Here is a 10516-nt window from a genome sequence, read left to right as displayed (position 1 = left end):
AGAGGGCACAGTGGGCCCTGTGGGTCCTCCTTTGGTCAGTCAGAGCTTCTGGGGGCCTCTGGAAGCTCTATGCCAGATCCACTTCTGATGCCATCCGTTTAAAGAGAAAACTTGGCCGGGCGCAGTGGCTCACGCCTGTAATCTCAGCACTTTGGGAGGCTGAGGCGGGAGGATCGCCTGAGCTCAGGAGTTCAAAACCAGCCTGGCCAACATGGTGAAATTCTGTCTCTACTAAAAATACAAAAATCAGCCAGGCGTGGTGGCAGGCATCTGTAATCCCAGCTGCTCGGTAGGCTGAGGCATGGGAATCACTTCAACCCCGGAGGTGGAAGTTGTAGTGAGTGGAGATAACACCCCTGTACTCCAGCCTGGGCAACAGAGCAAGACTCCTTTTCTAAATAAATAAATAAATAAACAAACAAAAATTAGCCATGCATGGTGGCGCATGCCTGTAATCCCAGCTACTCGGGAGGCTGAGGTGGGAGAAACACTTGAACCCGGGAGGCGGAGGCTGCCGTGAGCCGAGATCGTGCCCCTGCACCCCCGCCTGGGCCACAGTGGGAGACCCTGTCTCAAAAAATAAATAAATAAATAAAAATAAAGAGAAGCCTTAGATAATTCAACAGAGTTTAATTGAGTAAAGACTCGTTCACGCGTCAGGCAGCCATGTGGGGCCTGAAGTTTCTTTGTGGGAGGGTTTTTGCTGCTCTCTTTACGAGAGAGTTATTTAGGTGAGTTGTTTCTTCTTGCGTGAGCTTTGGTATTTTCAGTTTTTCAAGAAACGTATCCGTTTCGTCTAACTTGTCAAATTAATTTGGCATAAAGCTGTTCACCAATATTTTCTTCTTTTTTTTATTTTTATTTTTATTTTTTTAGACGGAGTTTCGCTCTTGTCGCCCAGGCTGGAGTGCCGTGGTGCAATCTCGGCTCACTGCAGCCTCTGCCTCCCAGGTTCAAGTGATTCTCCTGCCTCAGCCTCCTGAGTAGCTGGGATTACAGGCGCCCGCCACCACCCCCGGCTAAGTTTTGTATTTTTATTACAGATGGGGTCTCACTATGTTGGGCAGGCTAGTCTCCAACTCCTGATCTCAGGTGATCCACCCACCTCGGCCTCCCAAAGTGCTGGGGTTACAGGCGTGAGCCACTGTGCCCGGCCTCTTTGTTCTTTGAATTTCTGCAGAATCTGTACTCACGCCACCTCTCTTGTTCCTGATATTGGTAATTTCTGTCCTTCTCCTCCTTTCCCTGGGCCCTCCCCCATCAAGTTGGTGAAAGGTTTATCAGGATTATTGATATTCTTAAAGAACCAAGGTTTGGTTTTCTCAGTTTTGTTCTATTATTGATTGTTTTCTGTTTTATCAGCTTCCACTTGATGTTTACTATTCCCTTTCTTCTGCCCACTTTGGATTGAATTTGCTTTTCTTTTTCCGTTTTCCTTAAGCTGAGAGCGAGGTCGTTGATCTGAGACTTTTCTTCTTTTGTTTTTCTTTTTGAGACCGAGTCTTGCTCTGTCGCCCAGGCTGGAGTGCAGTGGCGCGATCTCAGCTCACTGCAACCTCCGCCTTCTGGGTTCAAACGATTGTTGTGCCTCAGCCTCCCTCGTAGCTGGGATTACAGGCGTGTGCCACCACGCCTCACTAATTTTTGTATTTTTTGTAGAGATGGGGTTTCTACCAAATCCTGGTAGAAATGTTGCCCAGGGTGTTCTTGTCCTCCTGGGCTCAAGCAATCCTACCCCCGCGGGCTCCCAAAGTGCTGGGATTACAGGTGTGAGCCACCACACCTGGCCGGTTAAACCATATTTCTTATTGGCAGTACATAGTTGGGTTTGCTATTTTATCAATTAGACAACCTCTGGTTGGGGGTGTGCGGACAGGGTCTCACTGTTGCCCAGGCTCGAGTGTGTTGATGCAATCACAGCTCATGGCAGCCTCGACCTCCAGGGCTCAAGGGATCCTCCTGCCTCAGCCTCGCAAGTAGCTGTGACTACAGGCACATGCCACCACGCCCAGCTAAATTTTTTTTTGGAGAGATGCATTCTCCCTCTGTTGCCCAGGCTGGCCTTGGACTCCTGGACTCAGGGGATCCTCCTCTACCAGCCTCTAAAACTACTGGAATTACAGGAGTGAGCCACCATGCATGGCCCCTCTGCTTCTTAATCCGGGAGTTGAGCCCATTGATATTTAATGTGCTTACTGGTATGGTTAAGTTAGAGTCTGTCACCTTGTTACTCGCTTTCTATTTGTCGCATCTGTTCTTTTCTCCCCTTTCCTCTTTTTTCTGCCTCCCATTGCGTTCGTGAGAAGTTTGATTCATCACGTCATCTTGTTCGTTGGCGTTTTTGCTGTAACTCTTTGTGTTGTTGTTTTAGGGCCGGCCGTAGGGTGTTAGTGGTGAGCTTTAGCGTCCCACAGTTGGCTTTGAGTGACGGATATTTCCTCTTTTTTATGGGTCACCCTTTCCTGCTTCTGTGTCTTTTTGATAATTTTTTATCGGAATGCAGACATTGTAAACTTTAACTCGGGTGGGAGCTGGATCCTTTTATATTTCCACAAATATTCCTGAGCTTTGTTCTGGAATGTAGCTGTTTATCTGCAAGCAGTTTGATCCTTTCAAGTATTACTTTTACCGTTTGTAAGGGAGGTCTGGAATAGTGTGGGCTAACTCTTCCCCACCATGGGGGCAAGCTGTTTCTGAGCACCCCACCGCTGTGCGTGATAGGGTTTTCTGCTGTGGCTGGTGGGAGCAGACACAATTCGTAGGTCCATGCGAGCACCCGGCACTGCCCAGCACTGGTCTCTCTAGTCCTTTCTGATAGTGCTTTCCTGTCTTGGGACGTTTCCCCTGGCATGTGCTGATGGCTCTGTCCCTAATACTCCAGGGGGACTCTCGGGTCTCAGCTTCTCTCTCTGGGCAGCTCTCTGAGCTTCGTGAACTTCAGCTGCCTGGAGACCCCCAGCTCTGTCTCATCAGCTCAGGGACTCTGTGGCCTCCATCTCAACTCCCACTTCCTGCACTGAAGCTTGGAAACCCACCAGAAAGTGCACAGGCAGTGAGAGGCCCCCAAGGCCAGTTCCCAGCCCGGGAAGCACTGTTGTGCACCGCCCACGTGTGGGGTCTTGAGAGCCATTGTGTTGTGTGTTTGGTCTGTTCTGTGTTGCTGTTTGGTCGTTTCATTGTGTTGTGTGTTTGGTCTGTTCTGTGTTGCTGTTTGGTCGTTTCAGGCAGGAAGATAAATCCAGTCCCTGCTACCCCATCTCAGCCAGGAGTGGAAATCTGCCTTTTAATGTTGGTGGACATGTTTGGGTAGACAGAAACTTGACGTGGTGAAGTCGTGAAATGGGCTGAGCTGCCCTTTTCTTCCATCATGTTTCCACTATTCTAAAGCTCGAAACGTTGTTCCCCAGCATGAAAGCAGATGAGTGTGCACCACACATCTCTCTAGCTTATGTATTTACGTATTCAAGATGGAGTCTCGCTTTGTTGTCCAGGCTGGAGTGCAGTGGCGTGATCTTGGCTCACTGCAACCTCCGCCTCCGGGGTTCAAGCAATTCTCCTGCCTCAGCCTCCCCAGTAATTGGGATTACAGACGCCCGCCACCATGCCCAGGTTATTTTTTTATGTTTTTAGTAGAGACAGGGTTTTGCCATGTTGGCCAGGCACGTCTTGAACTCCTAACCTCAGGTGATCCAACCGCCTCAGCCTCCCAAAGTGCTTGGATAACAGGGGTGAGCCACCGCGCCCGGCCTCTGGCTTTATTTTTAACCTTTTTTTTTTTTTCTTTTTTTTTCACATCTCATGGCCTCTGTAATTCACCTGGAATGTATTTTGGCATTTGATGTGGAGAGCAAATCACACTGCCCCAGTGAACACCTCATTTTCTCGACCTCTTTTATGAACTATCCCCGCAGCCTTCCTCGACCCTGCCACTCCGAGGTTCCCGTGCACACATAATATTGCGGGATAGGTATTGTGGAATGAGGATCCGTGTTACAACCTACAGAAGGTGTGGTCGTGAAGTCAGGAGTCACAGTCTCAGAGTTGACAGCACTGCCTTGTAGCTGTGTGACCTCCAGGATTTTGTTCACCCCCCTCTGAGCTTCGGTTTGCTCTCTGGGAAGACTCCAAGGGTAAGAGCATCTACCTCCTCAGCCTGCTGTGAGAGTTACGGGGCCTGGGCCAAAGACGCTTTGTCCGCCTGCTGGTCTGCAGGGAGCTCTAAATACGAATCTGCTACATCACCTTCACTTCTGAAATCTGCTCCGATGTTCCAAATGTTCTTGGCCGTTCCTCCGTGTTTCTCCTGTATGAATTTCAGCTTCTTTTTGCCAAGTATCTCCCCACCCCCGCCCACCCCCACCCCCAGATAAACTCACTAGAATGTTGGTTGAAAATCTGATAAGCCTACACATTGATTTGGAGAGAAATGATTTTTTGTAAGAGTCAAACTCCCTATCCATTTTTTTTTTTTCAAAAGTTTTTTCTTACATTTGTCATTCAAGTTTGTCATTTTCTTGCTACAGACTCCACACACTTTTCAAGAGGACCATCGCTAAGTACTTTATACTCTTGTTTGGGTTTTTTTAGAGTAAAAAATGTTCAAATTCTACCTTATCTTCTAGCTGGTGGTTGTTGGAAAATAATTTTAAAAACGGATTTAAAATATGTATTTTGCATCTGGCCACGTTCCCGAATTCTCTCATTCTTTCTGAAAGCTCTTCCGCCGACTCTCTGGGGGCTCCTAGGAATGTGCTGTTTTGGCTCCTCCTTTCCAGAAGTTATACGTCTCATTTCCGCCTCACATCGCTGGCATTGTCCTTCGTTTCCAGACCAGGGTCGAATAGTAATGGTAAAAGCAGGCATCCTTCTTGGGTTCCTGTCTTGGACTGGAACGCCTTAGTGTTCCAACAGCAAGGGGAGATAAAGGAAGTGCTTATTTATAGTTTTCTATAGTTTCTTGAGCTTTCGTGTTGTTTTGCCTTCAGAAACAAGAATTGACTTTTAGCAAATGCCTTTCCCCCTATAGTTAACAATCAGGAACTATTTAAACTATGCCAGTAGGCGTAAATAAAGTTAGGAAGAGCCCCCATCTACCCAGCCCCCACTTAGCTTAAGAAAAACAACATGGCTGGGCATGGTAGCTCAAGCCTGTAATCCCAGCACTTTGGGAGGCTTGAGTCCAGGAGTTTGATACTAGCCTGGGCAACATAGTGAGTCTCTACAAAAAATACAGAAGTTGGGGCCGGGCACGGTGGCTCACGCCTGTAATCCCAGCACTTTGGGAGGCCGAGGGGGGCGGATCATGAGGTCAGGAGATCGAGACCATCCTGGCCAACACGGTGAAACCCCGTCTCTACTAAAAATACAAAAAGTAGCTGGGTGTGGTGGCACGCGCCTGTAATCCCAGCTACTCGGGAGACTGAGGCAGGAGAATCGCTTGAACCCAGGAGTCAGAGGTTGCAGTGAGCCGAGATCGCCGCTGCACTCCAGCCTGGTGACATAACGAGACTCCGTCTCAAAAACAAAAACAAAAACAAAAAAGTTAGCCAGGCATGGTGGTGTGAACCTGTAGTTCCAGCTACTCAGGAGGTTGAAATGGGAGGATCACCTGAGCCTGGGAGGTTGAGGCTGCAGTCCGCTGTGAGGGTGTGAGTGACTGCACTCCAGCCTGGGCAACACGGTGAGACCCTATCTAATAAAAGAAGGAGGAGAAGAAGAAGGAGAAGGAGAAGGAGAAATACAACATGATGACTTCATCTGAGTTGAGTGCTCTGTGCAGCTCCTTTGCGGTGGAGCAAAGGCCCCTCTGCTGGCTGGGACCTTTCATCATAAGTGTGTATTCTCTATATCCAGGTGCATGTGATATTTTAAAATATAAAAATATTGTTTAAATGTCATGTAAGTAGCGTGAGTTTTCCTTTTGCAACTGTTTCACCGCCACCCCAGTGTGGTTGCTGTGTCCGGGACTTCGCCATTGGTGGCTCATTGGTGGCTCACAGCCGCAGGTCAGTTTTAATCGTGTAGAACCCATCTATGAATACACCACAGTGTACCTGTCTGTTCTCTTCTTGGTGAATGTGTGGAGGTTTTCTGATTCTTTGCAGTGACCAACAGCAATCTGTACCCAGCAATGCAAATGCCGGACTGAGGGATGCACCCTGCGTGCTGGCCGAGGCGTCACTGGGCGCCATTGTGGTGTTTTTTTGTTTTGAGATGGAGCCTCGCTCTGTTGCCCGGGCTGGAGTGCAGTGGTGCGATCTCGGCTCACTGCAACCTCTGCCTCCCGGGTTCAAGGGATTCTCCTGCCACAGCCTCCCAAGTAGCTGGGATTACAGGCACCCACCACCGTGTCCAGCTAAGTTTTGTAGTTTTAGTAGAGACAGGGTTTCACCATGTTGGCCAGGCTGGTCTCAAATTCCTGACCACATGATCCGCCCACCTTGGCCTTCCAAAGTGTTGGGATTACAGGAGTGAGCCACCATGCCTGGCTGTTGTTCTCTATTTTCAAGACACCCTTTTAACTTTATAAGTAATCAGTCAGATGGTTCTTTGAAACTGAACATACTGGCCCCCGTTAACTTTCACCTGTGACTTGGGCATCCAATGATAATCCTTGTCTCAATCAGTGATCCCATCAGTGGTTGCAAAACAGTGCATTCTTAATGCTGTCATTTCACCTCCATTTAGCTGGTGTTCTGCAAAAATGAACTTTTCCTTCTCCAGACTGATGTTTATATTTTGTTCATCCACTTTGCAGTTTTAATTTAGTTTCCCCTTTCATGCGTGTGCTGACAATTCAGCTTCTCTTCTCTGCGAGCTACCTGTTACCACCTCTCGCCCATTTTTCTATTCAATTGCTTGACTTTTTTTCTAATGGCATCCTACGTTCTTTTTAGATAGTGAAAACTAATTCTTGATCAGTGATATGTGTTACAAACACCTCCTCCCAAGAGATGGCTTGTGTTTTTTTGGCTTGGTTTATGGTGTCTTTTGATGAAGAGAAGTTCACTTATTAAAAACCTTAGTTTTTTCTTGTTGAATTTACCAATCTCTTTATTCTTTGGTTTGTGGTTTTTATATCTTGTTGAACATATGTTCCTTGCTACTAGCTGGGTGTGGTGGCTCACGCCTGTAATCCCAGCACTTTGGGAGGCTGAAGAGGGTGGATCACCTGAGGTCAGGAGTTCAAGACCAACCCGGCTGATGTGGTGAAATCCTGTCTCTGCAAAAAATACAAAGATTAGCCAGGTGTGCTGGCAGGAGCTTGTAATCCCAGCTACTGAGGAGGCTGAGGCAGGAGAATCGTTTGAACCTGGGGGACAGAGGTTGCAGTGAGCCGAGATTGTGCCACTTCACCCCAGTCTGGGTGACAGAGTGAGACTCTGTATCAAAAAATAAAATAAAATAATAAGTGGCACGATCTCAGCTCACTGTAGCCTCCACCTCCTGGGTTCAGTTGATTCTCCTACTTCAGCTTCCCGAGTAGCTGGGATCACAGGCACCCGCCACCAGACCTGGCCAATTTTTTTGTATTTTTGGTAGAGATGGGATTTCACCATGTTGGCCAGGCTGGTCACAAACTCCTGACCTCAAGTGATTCGCCTGCCTCGGCCTCCCAACATGCTGGGATTACAGGTGTGAGCCACTGCGCCCGGACCTCTCTTCTGTTCTTAGTTGACAAGAATGTCTGTCTATGAGTGATGGTATATTTTATCCAAATTATTTTTTAGTCTTTACATTCTTTATGTGTTGTAAACATGCATCACTACGTCATTCAGTTTTCAGATGTAAAACTATTATCACATTAAAAGAACTCCCAAGGCCGGGAATGGTGGTTCTCACCTGTAATCCCAGCACTTTGGGGGTCCAAGCTGGGAGGATCACTTGAGGCCAGGAGTTTGAGACCAGCCTGGGCAACATAGTGAGACATCTCTAAAAAAAAAAAAAAAGAAAGTAACCAGGTGTGCTGGTACGTAGCTGTGGTCCCAGCTATGTGAGAGAGTGAGGTGTGGGAAATCGCTTGAGCCCAGGAATTTGAGGCTGCAGTGAGCCCGGATCTCACCACTGCACTATGGCCTGGGTGACAAAGTGAGACTTCATCTCTTTAAAAAGGTAAAATTTAAAAAAATAATAATAAAGGACCCCCTTGGTCATAATGTAATTTTAAAAATTCATACTGTTTTTTGCTTGGTAGGAGATTTAACTACTGGTTCAATGTCTTTTTTTGTCTTTGCACCCCTGATTCGGAATGCAAGGTCCAATGTCTTTAAAATGAATTAGTCTATGCAGGGTTTGAACTTCACTTTGAGTCCATTCCATGTTATATTTCTCCTGGGAGTGGGCTGTTTTGCTCAGTTTTTAAATTGTCATAAAGTTGTTTATGGAATTCTTTCACCACAATGTCATCTCTGCAGCCTTTGTCATGGCGTTCCTCTTTTCGTCGACGTTGCTCATTTGTGTCTCTTCCTCTTTCTGCTAATTTTGTTGCCAGATGTTAGACTATTTATTAGTCTTTTCACAGAAACAATTTTAAAATTATTTATTTATTTTCGAGCCAGAGTCTCACTCTATCACCCAGGCTGGAGTGCAGCAGCGAGATCACGGCTCACCGCAACCTCTGCCTCCTGGGTTCAAGCGATGCTCTCACCTCAGCTTCCCAAGGAGCTGGGATTACAGGCACCCACCACCACACCTGGCTAATTTATTTTTACTTTTTGTAGAGACAAGGTTTCGCCATCTTGCCCAGGCTGATCTGGAACTCCTAGGCTCAAGTGATCTGCCCTCCTCGGCCTCCCAAAGTGCTGGGATTGGAGGCGTGAGCCACTGCACCCGGCCCACACAGCAGCGATGTTTAATTTGGTTGATCTTCATTAATTTTTATTTTTCATTCTGTTAACCTCTTGCATTTCTTAATTATTTTCATTCTTCTCTTTCCCTTGGTTTTCAGTGTTTTGTTCATTTCCTAAGTTCATAAATTAGATGCATACTTATGAATACTTTCCCCTCTCTATTTTTTTGTTCGAGGGTAATCCATACTTTGTTTTCTTTGTTTTTTAGTCTTCCCCCTTTCTGATGTAAGCATCCAGGGCCCCATGTCCCTCTGTCTTGTTTTAGCTGCACCCAGGGCTTTGCTCTGGGGTCTCCCATTCTCCTTCAATTCCAGCCTCGCCCACTCTCCCTGACCACGTCCTCTCTGATCCCTGAGCGATTCAGGTGTGTTTTTACTTTCTCACCCTTGCTGAAAGGGCCACCTTCCACTTAGTTGGGTTCTGACTTGGCTGCAGAGGGCAGACAGTTGACTGGGGCATTCTTGTGTCCGTGGCCAGCTTTGGTCACTGTCTCCCACGCATCCTCTGGTTTGGAGGCTCTGCTTCTGTCCCTGTCTGTTCCACCAAGCCAAGTCGTTTCGTTCCAGTCCCAGACGCCTCACCCTGCGCTCTGCGGTGAGCACGCGCTGTGTTGCGCGCTGGGATCGCGGACTCCTTTTCCCTTGTGATGCTGCCACGGGCTCCCACCGCGCTCCCAGTCCCAACTGTGCGACATGTGGGGGACGGAGCCCCTGCCCGTGGGTGGTGACCACCTCTGTCCCCAGCATAGCTGCTTGCCTCCTGTTCATTTGGTGCTCCTTGGGGGCCTTTCAGAACCAGGCAGCACAGCAAGACTGGCGACATCCAACCAACAGATTTCACCTGGGGGTACCCCGGTTCCCACCTTTGCATTACCCAGTGAACACGCCTCGTCAGGCACAGTGCGGCTGAGACTCCCGCGTGCAGGCCTGCTGTGCGGGTGCAGGCTGATGGTGCACATTGGTGTGTGTTGTGGGGTCACACACCTGGGATGATGTTGCTGTGTGTGTGTCTGTGTGTGTTGTGTGTGGGGTCACGCTCCTGGGATGTTTCTGTGTGTGTGTGTTGTGGGCGGGGGTGATATTTCTGTGTGGTGTGTTGTGGGGGGGGTGATGTTTTTGCGTGTGTGTGTGTGTGTGTGTTGTGGGAGTTGATGTTTGTGTGTGTTGGAGGTGATGTTTCTGTGTGTGTGTATTGTGGGGGGTGATGTGTGTGTGTTGTGGGGAGGTGTTTGTGTGAGGGGGTGATGTGTGTGTGTATTGTGGGGGGGTGATGTTTTTGTGTGTGTGTTGGGGTGTTTGTGTGTGTGTCGTCGGGGGTGACGTGTGTGTGTGTGGTGGGGGTGATGTTTCTGTGTGTGTGTGTGTGTGGTGGGGGGTGATGTTTCTGTGTGTGTGTGTGTGTGGTGGGGGGTGATGTTTCTGTGTGTGTTGTGGGGGGTGATGTTTATGGGTGTGCGTGTTGTGGGGTGTGTGTGTTGGGGGTGATGTTTGTGTGTGTTGTGGGGGATGATGTTTCTGTGTGTGTGTGTTGTGGGGGGTGATGTGTGTGTGTTTTGGGGGTGATGTGTGTGTGTGTTGTGGGGGGTGATGTGTGTGTGTGTGTTGGGGGTGATGTGTGTGTGTTGTAGGGGGTAATTGTGTGTGTTGTGGAGGGTGGTGTGTGTGTGT

This window comes from Rhinopithecus roxellana, chromosome 15 (assembly GCF_007565055.1).
Source record: "Rhinopithecus roxellana isolate Shanxi Qingling chromosome 15, ASM756505v1, whole genome shotgun sequence".
Lineage (NCBI taxonomy): Eukaryota > Metazoa > Chordata > Mammalia > Primates > Cercopithecidae > Rhinopithecus > Rhinopithecus roxellana.
This window is presented reverse-complemented; position numbering follows the sequence as displayed.